This window comes from Bos mutus, chromosome 2 (assembly GCF_027580195.1).
Source record: "Bos mutus isolate GX-2022 chromosome 2, NWIPB_WYAK_1.1, whole genome shotgun sequence".
NCBI lineage: Eukaryota > Metazoa > Chordata > Mammalia > Artiodactyla > Bovidae > Bos > Bos mutus.
The window spans coordinates 69,490,755-69,515,839 of NC_091618.1; positions in this window are offsets into that span (position 1 = coordinate 69,490,755).

The window sequence follows — 25,085 nt, forward strand, 5'->3', positions numbered from 1 at the left end:
TACATATGTATGTATATACCTGGTGATTTGCCAAGAGTTGTATGTGTCTTTCCAGATATCCTATTTTCCTAAAATATGAGCTCCTCTTCTAATTGTTACCTCTCATAACTTGGAATCTCAAGTCCCTTGAAGTAGAACCAGTGATTAATTTGTTGTCAATCAAATCTAAGTCAGTGAATCAGTGTTTCCTCCATCTTATCAAAGTGTCTGGGTACAGGGCACTGAAATCAACAGCTCCTAAAAACCGCGTAACTTTAATGTGAAGCCAGGTTTATGCTTTCAGCCTCTGAAAAGACACGTAGATGTGACTGAGAGAACACTTGGCTCAAAAAATTGCCTGCCTTCTTCATTTATTCAGTCAATATTTATCAGCAACAATTATTTGATAAGCAACTTCAATTAGATGTACTGCCTAATGTGCAGCCACAGTGGTAGCTCTGAAGGTCATGGACATGCTACTCATTTTATCATTTCAGATCTTCCTGACTGAGTAGATAGAAAACAGGGCAGTCATTTTATTTGCTGTCTTTCTGATCCTGTAACTATAAGCTTGCGTGCTTGTGCTCAGCCACTTTGTCATGCCCAACTCTTTGCGACCCTATGGACTATAGCCCACCGGGTTCCTCTGTCCATGGTATTTTCCAAGCAAGAATACTGGAGTGGCTTGCCATTTCCTACTCCAGAGTGTCTTCCTAATCCAGGGATTCAACCAGTGTCTCCTTTATCTCTTGCATTGGCAGGCGCATTCTTTTCCACTGTGCCACATTGTGAACGTACAAAGCTCCCTTTCAGCCTATTATTTTCTGTTAGTGAAATCCAGTCATTACCAATGCAAATTAAGGCCCTAACATATGTTGGGGAAAAAAATTATTTGGTAAAGTAGTAAAAATAAGAGACAGACCCTCTCTTACCAAATTATGAGATTCAAAAAATACAGTTAAGTGTGATAAATGATGTGAAGGAATTTAGGATACTCCACCCATCTCATTGGTGGTTTTGCATGTGCCAGAGTACCTTCTTCTTTCCATCAAAGTGAATCATTCCAGTGTAATCTGAGTTAAAAACCTTCTTAAAAATTCAAAGCCTTGGGTTTTAACCAAGATTACAGTGATTGTTCCTGCTGCACGGCTTTTAGGAGCTACTGATCTCAGAGCCCTGTACCGAGAGACTTTGATATGATCAAGGAAACACTGATTTGCTGACCTAGACCAATTGGCAAAAAATTAATCACTGGTTCTACTTCAAGGGACTTGAGATTCCAAGTTAAGAGAGGTAACAATTAGGAGAAGAGGTGCTGTTTATAGTGAAATAGGATATTTGGAGGATACAACTGTTGGCAAATTGCCAGCTATATACATACATATGTATGCTGGGAAAAATTCTGTATAGAATGTAAGTTGATATAGAATATACTAAATGAATACATATATACTTGTAGCTGATTCACACTGTTATACAACAGAAATTAACACAGTATTGTAAAGCAATTATACTCCAATTTAAGAAGAAAAAAAAAAGAATATACCAAATGAGTTTAGAAGAAGTGGCTTTGGTTAGTAAGATATAAGCAAGATGCTAAAAAGACGAGTAAAGCATATGGCTCTGTCAAAAGAGAAAAAATAAAAGCCAGAATGCAGAGGCAATTCAACCAAGAACAGAGGATCTTCTTACTACTCAGCAAATGAAAGAAATAGTTGTCGGAGAAGGAATGATGCATTGTTTGGTGAACTTCACCTGGAGGAAGGCTTATGGTGCAGCTTTAGAAGACTTAAGTAAAAGATAAAGTGTTGGTGCACATAGGCTACACCTTGGGTCATAAATTAAAAAGCTTATCAGCATCCTACATGTTTGAGAGAGCCTTAGGAACAGTAGCAGCCTGCCCTATCTTACACTGTCAGAGATATTACCAGGGTGAATAAACTAAGTGCGCGTCTACATCACCCCATTTGTTCAGGTGACACTGCTTTATGGGAGAGTGGATGACAGATTTTTACAATTGAGGACTGTGTCAGCTGGCATTGTGGAGTACATTCTTGCTCCTGACTATCATCAAGGAGATCAAAGGCCCCTCCAGGGTGGTAACTAGGAAGTAAGGACTCTTAGAATAGCAACAGGATTGGTACCCTATGGTAGCACCATGAAGAAAACGTGGGTCTTTCTCTTTCTTACTTACACTACTATGTATACAATAGATAACTAATGAGAACCTACTGTTTAGCACGGGGAGTTGGTGGGGGGGAGAAAGTGCAATCTGTTTGTAGGACATATATTAAGTTAACCTTAATACAGCAGCTGCAGAGAAATACTGTTTGATTCCACGTATATGATGTACCTAGATTAGTCAAATTCATAGTCAGAAAGTACCCTGGTAGATATCAGGGGCCAGGGTAGGGTGGGAACAGGGAATGGGGGCTTCGTGTTTAATGGGACGGAGTTTCAGTCTAGGAAGGTGAAAAATTTAGGAGATGACTGATAGTTTTCACAACAATGTGAAAGTACTTAGTACCACTCAAATGTACAGTTAAATATGGTTAAAATAGTATGTTTTTTACCACACACAAAAACATTACAAAAAAAGAAAGAATGGATCTCTCCTTCCATGAGTTTCATGTGTTTTAGAACCAACCCAATGTTTTGAAATAAGAATGGAGTTAGATGAAGTTTTGGGTTTCCTATTATATGGTGTCTTCACAGACTCCTCATTGCTTTTGCAGGAAGAAGTACTGGTGATTCAGATGGTAAAGAATCTTCCTGCAATGCAGGAGACCCAGATTCTATTTCTGGGTCAGGAAGATACCCTGGAGAAGGGAATGGCTACCCACTACAGTATTCTTGCCTGGAGAATTCCATGGACAGAGGCAGGCTGTATAGTCCATAGGGTCACAAAGAGTTGGACATGATGAGTAACAACACTTTAGAAGTCTTGTGGTTCTTACTCTAGCTTGTCTTCACAGACTCATTGCTTTTGCAGGAAGAAGTATAAAATCCCATGTAAGGCCCTCAGTGACCAGTTTGCCTCCTGACTGCACTGAAAGTAAGATAAATCAAGAGGGATATGAAAACATGATTAGCTCATTGTGATTATATCCACAGGTGATCCAAGCAAAATACTTACTTGGACTCCAGAGATTTGGGTTCTGTTTCCAGCTTCATGCTCACAAATGTTGGTGTCTACAACAAAGCAGTGATGGTTTCAATCTGTGTTAAGTATTAATAGTTGATTGATTGGGAAACACACTGGAAGAGAGAAAGTGCTTTTTTCCTAGTCTAGGTGGATTCCTGAAGGTAAGGCTTTTTACTTCCTCACTGTGTGGCCCTGGTGTGTTCCTGCTGCTCTCATGACAATCATTTATTTGACTGTGGTTTCCATAGCTTCTGACATGCCTACAGCCAAAGGGCACATGCAGTATCTTACTCACCTGCCTGCACAGTGCATGCTGGGAGTGGTTTGGTACCTGGTAGCTGCTTAGTGATGTAAAAAAGACATGCTTGCAAATATATTATACTTATTTTGTCTTTTAGCTACTGGCTTAGCTACTGGCTTAATTTGGTTTTGTTTAATTCAACTCATGGAAAGTGTTGCAGTCTCAATAAAAACATTTGGGCTTTGAAGTCAATCCATCTGGATCTCAATTTCAGTTCCTTCAAAATCTTTAGTGGAGGAATTAGGAAAATCACTCAACTTTTTTGATCCTGAGTTTCCTCTCTTATAAAATGGGGATGATACTACCTAAACTGGCTTCCTGTCACAACTGCTTAATGATAAAATTGGTCTGGAAGGTTAAGGAGTTCAGTAAACTAAGAGATCTCTGAGAGCATTTTTATAATTTCCATTTATAGATATAATTATTTGATAGACATCCAAATATTGCCTTCATTCAATAAGATAGTTAGACTCTCAACTACAAAAATGTTTTGGTTCTGGCTGCACTGCCATGTCTGATGTCACAGCAAGCAAAGGCTTAATATTAGCCTGAACCAAAAAAGTAACCACATTTTGTGATAATTAAGAGAAAAATACTTTTTAAAAAAATGCATTAAGGTTTTTTAAGTGAAAAAAGGATCTGTTTAGTTATTTTTAAACTAAAAAATGACATCTACTTTATTTCTACACCTGGTGATTGATAAGGTCGGTTTTGTACTTTCGAGCCACTACAAATTAATGATGACCTAGAAGTGGTACCAAAAAAGACAAAATGTAATTTTATACATTTTAATATTTATTTTTTATCCATTCCTTTTTTAATCATTTGCTTCATTGAACATTTACATGGTTAATTTCACTGAATTATTCTAAGTTTTAAATTGTTAGCTTTTATTGGGACTTTATACATTTCTTTATTGGCAAATACTAGTTGGTTTAAAATAGACTTTAGCTGTGGTGAGAAATCCTTATCAAACAGTTAAATGTCATTGACTTCATGTTAAAAAGCAAGACCTTGAGACCATTTAAAAATTTAGGATAATATTTTTAAAAATAATTTTAAGTGGCGCCCACTTTGGAAGCCTCTACCAGATCATTTCATCTGCTATTACGCTAACTGTGGATCATTTGGAGGTAGCCTCTGTGCACAGGACCATTTGTGATTTTTCTCCTGGGAAATCCCATAAGAGAAAGCTTTTCATTGTCTCACACAGCTGGGAAGGTCACTACTGGTCATGAATATGGAAAGCAGGGCCAAGAACAATGTCACTTATCAGGGAATAAAAGAAAGTTCTGCACTGAAAAGCAATTGAGAAATGAGGAAATATAATAGTTGAAAAATAGCGTGATATATAAATAAGAATGAAAATAAAATTTGGATTCAGACAGAATTACTAGGAATTAAATCTTGGAACATAACCTACCTTCTCTGAGCCACCATTTTGTTATTAAACAGAATAATAGCAACTATCTTCTAGGATTGTTGTGAGAATTAAATAAGCTGACTTATGTGAAACATAGTGGTTGCTTATGACCTGTTTAATCTCTTCTGGCTTTCACTTCAAGACAGACAGAAAATTAAAGTCAGAGAATGAAAGAGACCTGGGTAGAGGTGTGGAAAGTGCCACACTGATCCTGACAGTTGAGGATTTTGCAATGCTTGGCTCTTCTGGGGTATAATAATATTAAGAGAACTACCTCCTTCTCCATCATTCTAAGATCAAGTTGAATTGATACTTTGTCTTCTGCCTCCCTCTCTCCTGTGACACACCAAGAAGGAAGGTTAAAGTGATGAAAAGAGCTAGGGAGCTAAGGGATTTGCAAAGATAAGCTCTTTTCCTTATTCTCTGTGTGGCTGACTGGTGGAAACACCTTCAAGACCGCAGTTACCATATATGACCATGATGCAGTGGAGAAAGAGGTCACACTGAAGGTGAAGGGACAGCGGGGACAGAGATAAAAGGTACCAGAGAATGGTGATCACGAATGAATGGTCATTAGGGGTTTAGATGAAGCTAGGCTGCTGAATTAGGACATGGGGGAACATGTCCTCTTTAGTTCTCTTCAAATGCACTATAGAAGAATCAGAGATACTGCTTCATACAATGGAGCTCATGCAGGTTATTTCTGAATCATAGGAAGTAGTTAATTAGAGGTTAAAAAATCAGATCAATGGGAAATCATTTGCCTGTTATTTTTCTAAAATCCACATATGGTCACTATGTTCTTCTGACAGAAATGACAGCAGAATCCATGTCCTATGCTATACAGTCCAGTACCACACGGTGTTTGTCCCATTTCTCTCTGCCATTTATTCTCATTCTTTCCATAATTCCTTAGAAACAGTGGAGAACAAGACTGTCCAAAATCTTTAGAAGACTGAATCATAATACCTTCAGCAATGCTTTTATACCAATGTTAACTGATTTCAGTACAAATCCATTTAGAATCTCATTTTTCCTCAAGGAAAAATATTTTGAATTTATAATTATTTTCCAAGTAGGAAAACAAGGATACAGCAATAAATTGAAAACAGAAAAAAAAATCCAATGTCTTTAGAAAAGCCCAAAGCAGAATAGAGACCTTAGACCTGAAATGTTCTTTGCTAGTTAACCAATTACTTAGTTGTTTTATGAAATAAATCTGAAATGCAGTTTCTGTGGACTGTTAAGCACTGATCTTTCCCTTGACAACTTGCTCTGATGCTTAACCAACTCCTGTACTGATTGGAGGATAGTAATGAGATAATAGATCAGATGGTCTTCTCAATGACTTTAATGTTACAAGAAGTTTGCCCGAGTACAAATTTCCTTTCACCCAGTAATCATCGCCTATGTGACAAAACCCATGAAAGTCATGATTATCAATATTGTGTGTTTGATTGCTTTTTATTTCAAGGCTAAATATTTTAAATAAAAGCTTCTTACTAGTTTAAGGATCTTGACCTACAAAAAATATTAAAATTTCACTCCTTGGCAAACACCTTTTCTAAACTAGTCAAACAAAAACAACATTCTTTAAACAATGAATAATAAAAACCACAATATATATATTAATTTGCTAATGGTTCTTTACCTATATTCATCTCTTGTCATCATTTCCAAGTATGAGGCAAAAGCAAAATTTTTACCACTGATGATCTGAACTTCTCAAATTCTTTTATTCACCTGCCCTTCCTCATGTTCCAAATTTTTGAAGTGAGGTCATCTTTTTGGACAGTTATTGACCCAAATCTTATATCAAAAGTCAACAAAGGTGGCATGTTGTATATATTTGGAGCTATGAATATAAAAGTTTTTGGTCTTCCGCTGAAGCTCACGTTAATCCCACAGTTCTCAAGGAACATGGAAGGTAATTTGTATTTCTAATTTATGTCTAGGAAATATGTAGTTCTGGGCTTCCCAAGTGCCTCAGTGGTAAAAAAAATCTGTCTGCCATTTCAGGAGATGCAGGAGATGTGGGGTCAATCCCTGGGTCGGGAAGATCGTCTGGAGGAGGAACCAGCAAGCCACTCCAGTATTCTTGCCTGGGAAATCCCATGGGCAAAGAAGCCTGAGAGGATACAAAAAATCCGTAGGTCTCAAAGAGTCAGACAGGACTAAGCAGAAGCGCAAATATGTAGTTTTAATAGTCTTTTGAAAATAAGAAAAGACTGAGATTCGGGTTTTAATGGCTGAAGAACACTTCGTTTCTACCTTAAATGAATGAGTCAGTCCTCAACAAGACAGCAGGATTACTTGATATGTTTTCATTGCAACCCCCAACTGTACTGTCCTGGCCTGGGTACCTGGAATACTGGAACTGGCAATAATTGTCAGTAGCAATGTCCTTTTAAAGATAGCTCTTTGAAACAGAGTCGATGACACCTGTGTTAAGTTTTAAAGCATATAGCCTGAGGTCCACCACTTCCAGAGAGCTGAGACTAGTACACTCAATCACTCAATTCAGCTTCATCTGAATATCTACTCATAAGAGCATTCACTTGTTCTAAAAAAAAAAAAAAAAATTGTCATCTATTGCAGTTTACCCACCCACTCCAATAATCTGGAAAAGTATTTTATTTAGACGTTCTCTGTTGTATTTATTCATTTGGTGGCAGTTGAAGTGTGGAGGTTTGAGTGGAGAGAAGGAAAAGGTCCTGAAACAGGAAAGGACTGATGTTCCTAGATGCCCAGAGAACTCATGGTGGAGATGTCATCACATCTGTGGGCCCAACTTCACTGTAAATGTTATCTCTGCCCTGATTCTAAGGGGATCCAGACATACTATAGTGTTCTTAGAGCACTGTCCACAGACCCCTGGGATGTCTGATATCCTTTCTGATGGTTCTCAAGCTCAAAACTGGTTCCATAGTAATTTGAAGACATTATTTAGCTTTCTCATTGTGTTAAAATATGTATTAATGATGTAAAATAAATTCTGGGTAAAGAAAAAAACTACTGGTGTCTTAGTTTGAGTCAAGATATGGCACCAGACTGCACTGGTAATTGTGTTTTTCAAAGCCACTCACTTGCAGGGAAATTTTCTAATTGTATTTAAGAATATCTGTGTATTTGAACGGAGAAGGCAATGGCACCCCATTCCAGTACTCTTGCCTAGAAAATCCCATGGACGGAGGAGCCTGGTAGGCTGCAGTCCATGGGGTCGCTAGAGTCGGACACGACTAAGCAACTTCAGTTTCACTTTTCACTTTCATGCATTGGAGAAGGAAATGGCAACCCACTCCAGTGTTCTTGCCTGGAGAATTCCAGGGACGGGAAGCCTGGTGGGCTGCTGTCTATGGGGTCACACAGAGTCGGACACGACTGAAGTGACCTAGCAGCAGCAGCAGCAGTGTATTTGAAACTGTAATAATTGTCCATTTTATTGACAACCTTTGATTACACGTCTGTTTATTGTCTTCTGTGAAGTTTATAGAAAACAAGTCTACTACATACTGAAGCATATGTGGTTATTTCAAAGAAAAGAAGTTGTGCAATTTTTTGAGTTGCAAGACTAACTGGCTCCTTTTATCTCATTTAACATGATTCTCACTTGAAAGAATTATTGAAAACATAATTGTTAGACTAGGGTACTTAGTAGAGCTAGTGAATCTGTTATTTCAAAGAAAACAACTGACAGCTTTTAAGGAAAAATTCAAATTCTGGAAAAAATGTATCTGCCATCCAGACATTAATAGCATCCCAGTACTTTTATAAAGACTTTCCTGATGAGAACAGTGTGATATTTAACAAATGCAATTTTCTTCCATTTTATAATTAAAATCTGTCAGCCTCTGGAAGATCCACATAACTCAGTAAATCAGTATTTTTTAAATGACCAAATGCATGATCATTTACAAGATCATACATGAATAAAGACCATGTTTAGAATGTAACTGAGTGTGAAAAGTTCCTTGAAATGATTTCAGCTACCACCCTCCAACTGTTGTTTTTGTTGTTGTTGTTGTTTGTTTGTTTATTAATAAAGCATCACTTGTAGAGTTGGGATATTGCATCAAAGAAAAATATCCACAAATTATCTGTAAAGGTTACTAAAATACCCTTCACTTTCCAACTACATATATGAGTAATGCTGTATGTTTTTCATATATTTCAACCAAGACAAACAATCATAACATGTTTAATGCAGAGAAAGAATGTAGAAACTGAATTTCTTCTATGAAGCTAGACTTTAGAGAGGTTTGGAAAAAGTATACTAATGCCCCCTTTTTTAAGAATGTTTTGAGAAATATGTTTTATAGACATATATGAACTTATTGTAAATGAATTAATGAATGTTTTTTTGTTTTCCAATTTCAATTCTTCATTTCCAGTGATAAATGTAACAGGCATAAACCTACATCAGTGAAAGCCATTTGAAGTCCTGGATAAGTTGTAAGAGTGCTAAGAGTCTTTAAATCAAAAAGTTTGAAATTTGCTGCTTTAACATAAGTCAGTGTGCTCATCTTTACCATTATAAAGTTCAACAATCCAACAAATTCTCTAAGGCAGGGGACAAGGCATTTACTAGTGTCAGGAAAAAAAAAATATATTGAATGACCTTTGTCTTTAGAAAAGCAATCACTAACAGTTTTCCTCACATAGCTTCATATAAATTATGCCAGTAAACCTAGTAAGCTATGTCTCATTCTGTAAAACAATGATTTCCATCAAGATAAAGCAGTCATGATTTTTATTCATGTAATATTTCTGATAACAATATCCAATTAACACATTCATTTTATGTCCACGGCATTAATTTTATGTTAAAAGAAATCCAATAGTGCTCAATTACATTTGCCTCCAAATTAAATTAGCATTACATGAATTTAATGGGTATCTTAATTAGACTATGCTAGTAAGAGGATTTTATACAAATTAAATTCTACCTCTGCATGGTTCAAACTTCTTTGTGTTAAACACAGGATGAAAATTCTTTTTTTTTTTTAATTTTATTTTATTTTTAAACTTTACAATATTGTATTGGTTCTGCCATATATCGAAATGAATCCGCCACAGGCATACATGTGTTCCCCATCCTGAACCGTCCTCCCTCCTCCCTCCCCATACCATCCCTCTGGGTCGTCCCAGTGCACCAGCCCCAAGCATCCAGTATCGTGCTTTGAATCTGGACTGGCGACTTGTTTCATATATGATATTATACATATTTCAATGCCATTCTCCCAAATCATCCCACCCTGTCCCTTTCCCACAGAGTCCAAAAGACTGTTCTATACATCAGTGTCTCTTTTGCTGTCTCGTATACAGGGTTATCATACCATTTTTCTAAATTCCATATATATGAGTTAGTATACTGTATTGGTGTTTTTCTTTCTGGCTTACTTCACTCTGTATAATAGGCTCCAGTTTCATCCACCTCATTAGAACTGATTCAAATGTATTCTTTTTAATGGCTGAGTAATACTCCATTGTGTGTATATACCACAGCTTTCTTATCCATTCATCTGCTGATGGACATCTAGGTTGCTTCCATGTCCTGGCTATTATAAACAATGCTGTGATAAAACATAAGAAGCATAAAAATATTTCATATTGCAAACAGAGAAGGAAAACAAAGAGGAAATTAATAAAAAATGTAAATAAGACTTCAGCCAGAAATTACTTACTGTTTCTATGTATCTTATAATGGTAGTAGAATTTTCTTTTCCACTAAAATATTAAAATCTTTATATTGTAAAAGGGAGCAATGTCAGCACAATCCTCTGAGATTCTTTTAACTACCAATTTTTGAGGCTTGCTTTTTTTTTTTTTTTTTTTGAGCCAAATAATCCAACTGCACCAATCGTTAGGAAATTTTAATTTTATTAAATAGAATTGTCATGTAATCAGAGCATAATATACTTCATGAACTCTACAGCAAAATTGGCCAGTGTTCTTCTGTATGGCTTACTGTGGTTCACTATTTACAACATTCAGTGAATACTACTTGTCTGGCAATTTGCTGATTATTTTGTATAAATTATCTCTAAACTTTGTTACATTTCTGAAAAGTAGGCATTATTGTCCCTGATTCATAACTGGTAAAAATGAAGCTCAGAGACATTAAGGAACTTGTTTAAAGTCACACAGATAGTAATAGAACCCCAAAAATTTTTCAAGTGCTTTTTCCAGAACATTACCTCACTAGGGCCTCTGCTAACTAGCTGAGTGCTCTATCTCTGTGGGCAGAATACCTCAGTTTGATTCATGGCTCCATGACTCTATGCCTAATATATTTAGACAAATAAATCATTTGCCACAGTAACCAATCCATGATGGGTTAATAGGGATGAACAAATAAGAAAGTAAAGAAAACGGGTAAAGGCAGCGGAGTGAGAAGGACAGATTAGGGTGTGCTTCCTCAGAATATAGTTTTTATTGCTTTAACATTGAATCATATAAAGGTTTAGGATATTTGAAAAATCATATAAAAAGTAGCAGATGCTAAAATTCAACACAAGTATTAATAAAAAAGAATTTAGTTGATAATAAAGCCACGTAGATTGAAGAATTGCTTCAAGTAGCTGTTGAACACAGTATTACTTCTGTATTTTCTTAGTGGGGTATTTTCTTAAGTCTATTTGCAAAGTATATGTAACAAGTAGAAGTTGTATCTAAATTTCATTCATTAAGTTTAAGTTAAGTTTAATACTTAAACTTAATTATTAAGTTTAATAATATGCATTATTAATAATAATATGCACTAAGTCACTTCAGTGGTGTCCGACTCTGTGCGACCCCAGAGACTAGCCCACCTGGCTCCGCCGTCCCCGGGACTTTCCAGGCAAGAACACTGGAGTGGGTTGCCATTTCCTTCTCCAATAATATGCACACATACACACAATTTGTTGTTGTTGCTTAGTTGCTAAGTAGTGTCCAACTCTTTTGTGACCCCATGGGCTGAAGCTCACGAGGCTCTCCTGTCCATAGGATTTCCCAGGCAAGAATACTGGAGTGGGTAGCCATTCCTATCTCCAGGAGATATTCCTGACCCAGGGATCAAAACTGCGTCTCTGGCTTTGGCAGGTAGATTCTTTACCACTGAACCACCAGGGAAGCAACTCCCCCGCTCCCCACACACACACATACACAATTAGGATAAAGTAAATTATAACCCATTAATATAAAATAAAAACCCACAAAAAAGAGTTAATATTTTCAGCATAAAAAAAAAATGAATATAAAATAAGTTAAAAAATAAAATTTATACAGTTGAATTTGTAGTGGAAATATCAGTGCAAAGTACTTAGCTTCCTTTTCAATATCACTTTTGTCTCTGTCTCTGAAAGGAGCCAGAAGCAATGATATCTGAATAGCAACAAGCACACACAGCACTTACATTTTGCTTTCTAATTACCATCTCCCACAGAAAAGAACCAGAGCTATTTAGAGAAATGACTGATTCAGGTCTGAGGCTTGGGAAATATTAAGATACCCTGGTAGGTTTCAAGGATGGCTCAGTGGTAAAGAATCTGCCTGCCAACGCAGGAGACACAGGTTCAATCCCTGGGTCTGGAAGATGCTCTGGAGAAGGAAATGGAAGCCACTCTAGTATTCTTGCCTGGGAAATTCCATGAACAGAGGGGCCTGGCAGGCTACAGTCCATGGGGTCACAAAGTGTCAGACATGACTGAGCACAGCACACAGCACAACACAAGGCACCCTGTCACAGGGAAGTGATCAAGCATCAATAAGAATTATGTCAGAAACGGACAATGAGTCATTTCAGCTTGAAAGAGCATCCACTGTCAAGTTTGCAATAAATGTAACAGCAAAAAAAAAAAAAAAAAATCACTACAGTAATAATTGGAACTGATTAATATAAATTAAAATAGCTAAGTCTGCTGCTGCTGCTCAGTCCCTTCAGTCTTGTCCGACTCCGTGTGACCCCATAGACGGCAGCCCACCAGGCTCCCCTGTCCCTGGGATTCTTCAGGCAAGAACACTGGAGTGGGTTGCCATTTCCTTCTCCAATGTGTGAAAGTGAAAAGTGAAAGTGAAGTCGCTCAGTCTTGTTCGACTCTTTGCAACCCCATGGACTGTAGCCTACTAGGCTCCTAAATCACTAAGTCTAGTGATGCTTAAATGAAAGGAAAAGAAAGAACATTTTAAAAGTCTTTTTTAACAGAAAAAAAAAGTTAGCTATTAAGCCTAGAAGGAAAAATGTATTCGTAAAATTATAATTTTGTAAATCATAACATTCTCATTGATTACAAAATATATCACTAATAAATGTTAAAACCATAAACTGAGAAGTAATTGGGACATAGAGGATTCATGGATTTCTTACTAATTACTAAGGGAAAGTGGAACATCACAGTGGAACAGTCACTATATTAGCCAAGTGATTAAATTCAGAATCTCTAACAGTAGGCCAATCTTTCATGGCATAATAAGAAATACGCAGTGCCAACATGAACTATTCTGAGAGAGAGAAAGGGAAAACTCAGTTCAGTTTACCTCCTGTGCAGAGAGAAAAACCAACATTTTCCTTCTTTTTCTTTTTTGAGTGCCTCCTCCACTAATCACACACACTTACTTGGCTTCCAACACTTCTGATAAAATACTGAAGCGTTTCCCACACACCAGCAAGAAATTAACTGACACTAGATGGATATTCTAAAAGTTAACTCAGTTCTAACACTCCAACTCAATGGACATGAGTTTGAGTAAACTCCGGGAGTTGGCAATGGACAGGGAGGCCTGGAGTGCTGCAGTCCATGGGGTCACAAAGAGTCGGACATGACTGAGCGATTGAACTGAACTGAACACTGTCTGCGTGGAGGTACCACAGGTTAAAGTCTCGGTCCCACCAGACAGCTCCCACCCTACTTCAGATGTCAATTATAAGCAGTATGTCTCTGAATTTCAATCCTGTTTGGCTACAATCAAAATTTCCCATGAGCTTCCCTTGTAGCTCAGCTGGTAAAGAATCCACCTGCAATGTGGGAGACCTGGGTTCCATCCCTGGGTTGGGAAGATCCCCTGTAGAAGGGAAAGGCTACCCACTCCAGTATTCTGGCTTGGAGAATTCCATGGAGAATTCTGTATATTCCATGGGGTCGCAAAAAGTTTCCCATGACTTCCTCCTCAGGTCTGATTAATTTTCTAGAGCAGCTCACAGAACTCAGGGAAACATTTAACTTATATTTACCAACTTATTACAATTTATTAAAGGATACATAAAGAATACAAATAATTAGATGAAAATCCCCTGGGGGAAGAAATGGCAATCCACTCCAGTGTTCCTGCCTAGGAAATCTCATGGACAGAGGAGCCTGGCCGGCCACAGTCCACGGGGTCACAGAGTCAGACATGACTGAGTGACTGAGTGACTGAGCAACTACACAAATACAAATAATTAGATGAAGAGATACATAAGGCTTGGTCCGGGAGGATCCTGAATGCAGAAACTTCTGTTTCCATGGAGCTGGGCTGTGTCACCCTCCATATAGATGTTTTCACCCACCTGGAAGCTCTCAGAAACCCAACTACTGGAATTGTATGGGGCTCCCTCACATAGACACGATCAATTATTAATTCCTAGTCCAGCCCCTCTCCCCTCTGTGAAAAACGCAGAGTGGGGCTTCTCCATGTCAAGCTTCTCATCACGGCTTGATACCAGTCACCATCCTGGAGCTCACCCAGAGTCATCTCATTAGAACAAGATATGTTCCTAGTGATCTTATTATTCAGGAAATTAAAGGGTTCTAGGAGCTCTGTGCCAGAAACTGTGTGTGTGTGTATTATACTTTTATCTTATAGAGAGAGAGGGGGAGAAGGAAAGAAAGAGAGAGAAAGAAGAAACGGTTCAGATCAGATCAGATCAGATCAGTCGCTCAGTCGTGTCCGACTCTTTGTGACCATGCATTGCAGCACGCCAGGCCTCCCTCTCTATCACCAACTCCCAGAGTTCACTCAGACTCACATCCATTGAGTCAGTGATGCCATCCAACCATCTCATCCTCTGGTATCCCCTTCTCCTCTTGCCCCCAATCCCTCCCAGCATCAGAGTCTTTTCCAATGAGTCAACTCTTCGCATGAGGTGGCCAAAGTACTGGAGTTTCAGCTTTAGCATCAGTCCTTCCAAAGAAATCCCAGGGCTGATCTCCTTCAGAATGGACTGGTTGGATCTCCTTGCAGTCCAAGGGACTCTCAAGAGTCTTCTCCAACACCACAGTTCAAAAGCATCAGTTCTTCAGAGTTCAGCCTTCTTCGCAGTCCAACTCTCACATCCATACATGACCACAGGAAAAACCATAGCCTTGACTAGACGAACCTTTGTTGGTAAAGTAATGTCTCTGCTTTTGAATATGCTATCTAGGTTGGTCATAACTTTCCTTCCAAGGAGTAAGAGTCTTTTAATTTCATGGCTGCAGTCACCATCTGCAGTGATTTTGGAGCCCAGAAAAATAAAGTCTGACACTGTTTCCACTGTTTCCCCATCTATTTCCCATGAAGTGATGGGACCAGATTCCATGATCTTCATTTTCTGAATGTTGAGCTTTAAACCAACTTTTTCACTCTCCACTTTCACTTTCATCAAGAGGCTTTTGAGTTCCTCTTCACTTTCTACCATAAGGGTGGTGTCATCTGCATATCTGAGGTGATTGATATTTCTCCCGGAAATCTTGATTCCAGCTTGTGTTTCTTCCAGTCCAGCATTTCTCATGATGTACTCTGCATATAAGTTAAATAAGCAGGGTGACGATATACAGCCTTGACGAACTCCTTTTCCTATTTGGAACCAGTCTGTTGTTCCATGTCCAGTTCCAACTGTTGCTTCCTGACCTGCATACAAATTTCTCAAGAGGCAGATCAGGTGGTCTGGTATTCCCATCTCTTTCAGAATTTTCCACAGTTTATTGTGATCCACACAGTCAAAGGCTTTGGCATAGTCAATAAAGCAGAAATAGATGTCTTTTTGGAAATTTCTTGCTTTTTCCATGATCCAGCGGATATTGGCAATTTGATCTCTGGTTCCTCTTCCTTTTCTAAAACCAGCTTGAACATCAGGAATTTCACGGTTCACATATTGCTGAAGCCTGGCTTGAAGAATTTTGAGCATTACTTTACTAGCATGTGAGATGAGTGCAATTGTGCGGTAGTTTGAGCATTCTTTGGCATTGCCTTTCTTTGGGATTGGAATGAAAACTGACCTTTTCCAGTCCTGTGGCCACTGCTGAGTTTTCCAAATTTTCTGGCATATTGAGTGCAGCACTTTCACAGCAGCATCTTTCAGGATTTGAAATAGCTCAACTAGAATTCCATCACCTCCATTAGCTTTGTTCGTAGTGATGCTTTCTAAGGCCCACTTGACTTCACATTCCAGGATGTCTGGCTCTAGGTCAGTGATCACACCATCATGATTACCTGGGTCATGAAGATCTTTTTTGTACAGTTCTTCTGTGTGTTCTTGCCATCTCTTCTTAATATCTTCTGCTTCTGTTAGGTCCATACCATATCTGTCCTTTATCGAGCCCATCTTTGCATGAAATGTTCCTTTGGTATCTCTGATTTTCTTGACGAGATCCCTAGTCTTTCCCATTCTGTTGTTTTCCTCTTTTTCTTTGCATTGATCGCTGAAGAAGGCTTTCTTATCTCTTCTTGCTATTCTTTGGAACTCTGCCTTCAAATGTTTATATCTTTCCTTTTCTCCTTTGCTTTTCGCTTCTCTTCTTTTCACAGCTATTTGTAAGGCCTCCCCAGACAGCCATTTTGCTTTTTTGCATTTCTTTTCCATGGGGATGGTCTTGATCCCTGTCTCCTGTGCAATGCCACGAACCTCATTCCATGGTTCATCAGGCACTCTATTTATCAGATCTAGGTCCCTAAATCTATTTCTCACTTCCACTGTATAATCATAAGGGATTTGATTTAGATCATACCTGAATGGTCTAGTGGTTTTCCCTACTTTCTTCAATTTAAGTCTGAATTTGGCAATAAGGAGTTCATGGTCTGAGCTACAGTCAGCTCCTGGTCTTGTTTTTGCTGACTGTATAGAGCTTCTCCATCTTTGGCTGCAAAGAATATAATCAATCTGATTTCAGTGTTGACCATCTGGTGATGTCCATGTATAGAGTCTTCTCTTGTGTTGTTGGAAGAGGGTGTTTGTTATGACCAGTGCATTTTCTTGGCAAAACTCTATTAGTCTTTGCCCTGTTTCATTCTGTATTCCAAAGCCAAATTTGCCTGTTACTCCAGGTGTTTCTTGACTTCCTACTTTTGCATTCCAGTCCCCTATAATGAAAAGGACATCTTTTTTGGGTATTAGTTCTAAAAGGTCTTTTAGGTTAACCTGAAGCTAATCTTCCAACCTCATAGAAAATACAGAGAATGGAGGAAAACATTGAAATGCAGGAAGATGAAACAATCAGCCACATCTAGATTGAAAGACAATCTATAAAATAATATCCTAGATTCTTAAAATATGTAGTGATAAAAAGTAGTGAAAAAAATATTCTACTGAAAGAAACTAAAGAGATATAATCACCAAAGTATAAAGTGAGATTGAATACAGGTTTAAAAAGACATAACTGCTGCAAAACATTCCTGCAACATTTGGGAAACTCTCTCTGCACACAAAGTAGATATTAGATAGTATGGAATTATTTATAATTAATTTCTTATTCATGATAGTAGTAATATGGTCTTAGAAGTAGTTGTTTTTAATCTTAGGAAATGAGCATAATATGCTTTTGGAAAGGAAGTGTCATGATGTCTTCAGTTTATTTAAATTAAAAAGTGAAATAGAGGAAACACATAGAGAAAAAATATGGCAAATGTTGCTAGTCTTTTTAAAATTCATTGCAAATTTTTGTTGAGGTATAGTTTATAAACAATATTATGTAAGTTTCAAGAGTACAGCATAATGAGTCACACTTCTTAAAGGATGCCCTGCATTTATAGTTATTATAAAGCACTGGCTATATTTCTCATGTTATACAACATATTCTTGTGGCTTATTTATTTTATACATAGTCCTTTGTATGTCTCAATACTTTACCCCTATTTTTTCCTTCCTAACTTCCCTCTCCCCACTGTTAACCATTAATTTATTCTCTTTGAGTCTGTTTCGTCTTTGCTATGTCCAGTAGTTTGTTTTATTTTTTTTTTATATTCCACATACATGTGATACCATACAGTATCTGTCATTTTGGTCCACCTTATTTCTCTTAGCATAATGTCCTCCAAGTCTGTCCATGTTGTTGCTAATGACAAATTTTTCTTCTTTTCATGGTTGGATAGTATTCCATTTCACACACACACAGATACACAAACATCATATATCATATAACTTCTTTTTTAACATATATATCCACTCATATATACGTATCACATCTTTCTACATTCTGTCATGGAACACTTGCTCACATTACTTGGCAATTATAAATAATGCTACTATCAACATTAGGGAAATGCATTTTTTTTTCAAATTATGTTTTTGTTTTTTTCAGATATACCCAGAGTAGAACTGAGGGCTAAGTGCTAGTCTTCTTTCTGACACTGTATGAACACTCAGGCTGGCCCTGTGAGCTTTTGGTAAATGTCCAATAATAAAGTCTTTCAGTTACTTTAGTCTCAAAGACACACTTAATTCAGATAACAGCTAGAGTAATCAAAACTTTCTGTGCATTAATATGTTAAGGTGAAAACCTCCCCACTCCTCTTGCTCAGACTCGCATCAGACATGAAAAAGGAGAGTGTAAGGAAATAGTTATTTCTCATTTTCCCATTCAACTCCTCCCTCATTCACAGTTTATCTAGGATAGAGGTTGGGAGCAGACAGGAGATAAGGATGAGGCAGTGGAGAAAAGATTGCCTTTCAATGAGTGGTAACATCTTTGAACATGTCAAGTTTTTAAAGTTAACTCAGTGAGTGCACACATGTGGGTTTGTCAAAAACCCTACATCTTGTTTGCAATTTTGTCCTTGATGGAAAATGCATCTCTCTGGAAAATACATCTGGATTCTCACCCAGCCCTCAGTCCTTGTCATTCAGCACATCTCCCTCTTTATATTAAGATTTTCTTGTGCCTTCTATAAGCTTATTCCTGGATCCCTCTCTCTCTCCTTGTCCCCTACCCCATTTTATTTGTTTATCTCCCTTAACCTGCCCACATTTAGTCTCTGGAAAACATAAACAATGTCCTGATACACTCTGGATATTCAAGCCAGTTTTAGTTGCAGCAAATCTGTATTCTGCTTGAAAGCAACTAGCCAACCACTATCTCTAGCTTTTCTATTAATCTCTTTCAGGCATCAACTTGATACCAGTGCACCAGTGTCTCAGCCCTAGAGAATATAAGTGAAGTTTTCAAAATAAACCCATGGAAACTTCTTTCTTAAGACTTGAAATTAGGGGAAAGCTCCCCCATCTCTCCTCCATGGTAGGGAAGGATAAAGATTTGGTAGAGGAAGCACACAGTAGGCTGCCAAACCTTCCCTAAAAACCCTATTTTTAAGGATTGTTTTCTGCTCCATATGCTTCAGAAACTTGGAATTGACAAAGGGTTTATGATGAATTGTGCCAGTGTATTCACAACATCTTCAGTTGGAGCTCCATAAGAGGCGTGACACTTTAATTACTTTGATCAAAAATGAAAACAGCACTTGAAGAAAAGAAGGAAGCAAAGAAAGACATTTAAACACTGAAACTTTAAACACAGAAACATAAAATGGATGGAACAACTGATGGTGAAGGAAAAAAAGTAGCTGAAATGATGAATCCATATTTGTTTCATAATCACTCATTTTAAGCCAATTGTTCTTTACTTTACCAGTCTTGCATGTACAGTGCTCAACTGTTACATCAGACTCATTTATTTACCGAGCTAGAAATATAGTATGTAGTTTCACTTTTTTAAATGCAACAACTGTACTTCAACTTTTTTAAACAATTAATACTTGAATAAAATGGGCTTCATTTATTTAAATTTTTTTTCAAAAATAAATAAAAACCCTGTTTCAATCTACAGCAAATTCTCTTAACCTCTCAAACCTCTTTAATAGATCAGAGGTGGCTCTTGGCCATCTTATCTATCTGGCTGCTCCAGTTTTTAATTGTGGCATGTGGGACTTAGTCTCCTGATCAGGGGTTGAGCCTGGGCACCCTGCACTGGGAGCATGGAGTCTTGGCCCCTGGACCACCAGGGAAGTCCCCCTTGTTCACCTTATTGGGATTCCTGTTTGGATGACCTGGTCTCACATGCCTCTCTTTGGCTTAAAGCAAGGCTAAGACAGGAAGATTCCTAATAACATCTTTGTCATAATAATATATTTTCCTCTCACTTAATTGTCAATGACCAAATGAAAATGGAATGAGAAGAGGAGACAGGAAAATGGACATTATGTTTTCATTTAATAAGCTGAACTTTCCAACTCAGATGCTGCATACCATGTGATTCTGGGATTATTTTAGGTTTGTTAATATTGGCCTGAACTGTACAGAATAAAAAACTCCTGCCTCATTCAGTAGTTCCAGTGGTCTTTCTGAGACTTTCAAAGAGCTTAAGATAAACCTTTAAGAAGTCATCAGCACATTTTGAAATAGTATACTTTCCTAGTGCTGTGCTGTGCTTAGTCAAGTCTAACTCTTTGTGACCCTTGGACTATAGTCTGCTAGGCTCCTCTGTCCAGAGGGATTCTCAAGGCAAGAATACTGGAGGGGGTTGCCATGTCCTCCTCCAGGGGATCTTCCCAACCCAGAGATTGTACTGGGGTCTCCTGCATTGCAGGAATATTCTTTACCAGGTGAGCTACCAGGGAAGCCCCATACTTTCCTAGCATGTTTGCCTAAATTAGAGCAACTTTGAATTAATAAAAATGTAATTACCAACACACTTTAAAATTTTAGAACCCAATTATAAAATACAGAGAATCAAATAAGAAATATAGCATCAACCCGGAAAGAATTATTGCCCAAACGTTCATTTATAATCTTCCAACTTTCATAAGTTATTTATGTATGTACCTATGTATGTAATACACATATGTACATATAATCATTTATAGCATTTTAACAATGCTGTATATCAAACATCTATTTTTATAGATAAATATATACCTACATCATTCTTTTTCAAGGTCAAAGTCTTTTGAAAGGATATTTTAAAATTTATTCATTGATGACCACTGGTGTTATTTTTAGATTCTGAATATTAAAAACAATATTACTATGAATGTCCTTGTATAAACATATTTGAATATTGACTGATTATTTTCTCACTCTAATTCTTAGAAATTAGTGAGAGTTGGACTCTCATAAAGAAAGTTGAGCACTGAAGAATTGATGCTTTTGGACTGTGGTATTAGAAAAGACCTTGAGAGTCCCTTGGACTGCAAGGAGATCAAACCAGTGCATCCTAAAGGAAATCAGTCCTGAATACTCATTGAGAGGACTGATGCTAAAGCTGAAACTCCATTACGGTGGCCACCTCACGCAAAGAACCGACTTATTGGAAAAGACCCTGATGCTGGGAAAGAAGGGAATGACAGAGGGTGAGATGGTTGGATGTCATCACCAATGAAATGAGATGGTTGGATGGCACCACTCGATGGACGTAAGCTTGAGCAAGCTCTGGGAGTTGGTGATGGACAGGGAAGCCTGGTGTGCTGCTGTCCATGGGGTTGCAAAGAGTCAGACATGACTAAGTGACTGAACTGAACATTTCTTAGAAATGTAGGCTCAGTGGGTTTGCACACTTTTAAGAATTTAAGTTCAGATGAATGGATAAGAAAGCTGTGGTACATATACACAATGGAGTATTACTCAGCCATTAAAAAGAATACATTTGAATCAGTTCTAATGAGGTGGATGAAACTGGAGCCTATTATACAGAGTGAAGTAAGCCAGAAGGAAAAACATAAATACAGTACACTAACGCATATATATGGAATTTAGAAAGATGGTAACAATAACCCGGTGTACGAGACAGCAAAAGAGACACTGATGTACAGAACAGTCTTATGGACTCTGTGGGAGAGGGAGAGGGTGGGAAGATTTGGGAGAATGACATTGAAACATGTAAAATATCATGGAAGAAACGAGTTGCCAGTCCAGGTTCGATGCACGATACTGGATGCTTGGGGCTGGTGCACTGGGATGACCCAGAGGGATGGTATGGGCGGGGGGGAGGAGGGAGGAGGGTTCAGGATGGGGAACACATGTATACCTGTGGCAGATTCATTTTGATGTTTGGCAAAACTAATACAATTATGTAAAGTTTAAAAATAAAATAAAATTAAAAAAAAAAAAGAATTTAAGTTCATGTCATGTCCTTGAATTTTCCCTCACGGTGGCTGTAATAATTGATACCATTCCTGCAAAAGCCTCACAGTCTCACTACCACTAAATATCTTCATTCTTCTACTTTAGCCAGTATAATCAGATCCAGCACACAATGGTATGCTGTTATTATTTCCAAATAAATTATGTTTTATTTTATTATTAACAGGATTGAACTTCTTTTCAAATGGTATTATCCATTATCATTTCTTTATAAATTTTCCATTCATGACTCAAGCCCATTTTGTGTCTGGTTTATAAGTGTCCTTTGTATCTTGAAAACTTTAACCAACCTTTCATTAGACCCTTTGTTAAGAGTATATAATAGGCATGTTTTCAAATATGTTATCACTTGGATTTTGAATGATCTAAACATTTTTCTATAATCCATCAGGCCCAGTTAACCACTGATAGGGTATTACATAATTCAGCAAGAGCACAGAGGCAGACTGATGATTGATTTTAGAGGAAAGAGAAACAGAACTTGTTAGGGAGAAAAAATAAACATTAGTAACCTTTTACTGTAAAGCTTTTATCTTATAAATGAGGATATGTGCATTCAGGGAAGTGAGGTTTTATGGTCTCAGATGGCATAGTTTTTGTGTTGCCAGTGCCAGAGCTTATGACTGTGTGACATCTCTTTCCACCAGCCAGTTGTTCTCAAATTTGGCTGCAAATCCAAAACACCTGAGGAGTTATGTAAAATAATTCATGGAAGGAGATAAGACCTACCATACATTTGTATGCCATTATCAAAGAATTGTAAGTCACTATCCTAAGTAAACTCTTAATTTTTTTTTTAATTAGCTTTCCTTCTTAGGGGTTTTGGAAAAAGTGAAAAGTGGTATTTGCCACAAACAGAAGGAAATAAGAAGACCCAAGGGATGGGATAGTTAGGGATCTGGAGATTGACATGGACACACTGCTATATTTAAAATGGATAACCAAGAAGCACCTACTGTATAGCACAAAGAACTCTGCTCAATGCTATGTAGCAGCTTGGATGGAATGGGAGTTTGGGGGAGAATGGATACTTGTATATGTATGGCTGAGTCACTCTGCTGTGCAGCTGAAACCATTGCAACACTGTTTAATCAGCTATACTCTAATACAAAATTTCACTGCTCTTCATTTCACCAACTTTCCCATGGAGGAATTAAGAGATGGCTCCACAGAAGGATTAGATGGTTACCTGAGCTTCCAGAGTTAGTGAAGGACACCCCATTATTCATCTCTCAACATATCATAACATCATTGCTATTCTTTGTGTCTAAGATTTTCCCTGCAGTTCAGATGGTTTAAGAGGAGGTGCACAGATGATCTCAAGGAAGGAGAATTTTAGTTGAAGAGTTGGGCTGTCAGTAAGAAGATACACATTGTTAAAGACCAGGTCAATGATTAAGGCTGACAAAAGATCTCACACGAAAATTTCTAGTTAATTATTTTAGTTAAATCGCCCTTTCTTTCTCTGTGTCTTAATGAAATTAGTAAAAGTTTAAATGAAATCATATTCTGATCAAATGATGGCACACAATTAGATGTTTCATGCTTCATGTGACTAGGAGCCTACCCACTTAAAATCTCAGCAGGAACTCTCTTTGGGGAAAAACTGACTCCTGCATCATATGAATATCTAGTTCAAAATATAGACCTTTTTCCAATTTATAAAGAAATTAATCTGACAGGAATTAAGCCTGAGAAGCATAAAATATCTAAAATCCAGTCTTGGATTTTAGAAAAAAAATCAGCTTTTGCACATCTGAAATCATAGTTGTTTATTTAATCTATGATAGTTAAAGGCCCAAAGTAAAAAAAACTGATGTGACCTGTCACAGACTTGTATTATAACTCCCTGGAACCTCAAAAGTGCCTCTCTGACTTTAAATGATAGACATAACCAATAAGCTTTATACTCTGCCTTGAGTGAGTGAAGTTGCTCAGTCACATCCGACTCTTTGCAACCCTTGGACTGTAGCCTACCAGGCTCCTCTGTTCATGGGATTTTCCAGGCAAAGGGTACTGGAGTGCATTACCATTTCCTTCTCCAGGAGATCTTCCTGACCCAGGGATTGAACCCAGGTCTCCCACATTGTAGGCAGACGTTTTATCGTCTGAGCCACTAAGGAAGTCCTCTATACTCTGCCTTAACTCATTTAAATCTTCAAAATTCCTTTCACTAGTGATGAGCAAAATCCAAGCTCCAATCCACCATGGCAACATTTCCAGGGATGTGAAAAGCACCAAATTCCAGATAACCCTCAAACTACCCAGAACTAACTCTCTGAACCCATCATGCCCCGTCTTCTGACAGGCATTCACCATCACAGCCCTGTGTGTGTTTCACCAATGCCATTTCCAAGATATTCTTAGTTCTGATCCCTAACAGTCCTAAGTTTGCACAAATGCTGAAATCTGACTTAAATCACATATTGGATACCACTTAGCGGGATCCAAGGGCTTTATCACTCAAGGATCCTACAACACTGCAAACCTTCTCCCCAGTGTTCTTTGGAGGTATCTGGCTTCTACCCAATCAGCCATATTATCCCATACTTTCTTCTGCCTGTACCCTTACTTCCATCTCCCAAACACCCCTAGCTTATTCCCCTTTATTCACTTTCTTGTTTGTTATAAAGTTATTACATAAGAACACAGAGGTCCCTTGGGGTTCAGTGGTGTGGCTGATATTATAGAAGCATGTTGACTCTAATGGAAGCCTAGATATTCAGCAATATTAGTTAAATTGTACTTCTCTGGCATGAGAAGTAGCACAAAATATGATCTGCCAGGGGACAGAGTTAGAGAATCACATTTTTTACAGAGCAGGGAAACACATAGAAAACCTATCTTGAGTACAGACTGACATGGTCACAGAGGGCAACTTCAGGTCAGT